Consider the following 246-nt stretch of genomic DNA (forward strand, 5'->3'; position numbering starts at 1 on the left):
TGTGTGTGTGTGTGTGTGTCTGTGTGTGTGTGTGTGTGTGTGTGTGTGTGTGTGTGTGTGTGTGTGTGTGAGAGAGAGTGTGTCTGTCTGTTTGTTTGTGTTTGTGTGTGTGTGTGTGCGCGTGTGTGAGAGAGAGTGTGTCTGTGTGTGTGTGTGTTTGTGTGTCTGTCTGTTTTGTGTGTGTGTGTGCGCGTGCGCGCGTGTGTGTGTGTGTGTGTGAGAGAGAGTGTGTCTGTGTGTGTGTGT

Source organism: Sinocyclocheilus grahami, unplaced genomic scaffold (assembly GCF_001515645.1).
Source record: "Sinocyclocheilus grahami isolate Dianchi unplaced genomic scaffold, SAMN03320097.WGS_v1.1 scaffold4095.1, whole genome shotgun sequence".
Lineage (NCBI taxonomy): Eukaryota > Metazoa > Chordata > Actinopteri > Cypriniformes > Cyprinidae > Sinocyclocheilus > Sinocyclocheilus grahami.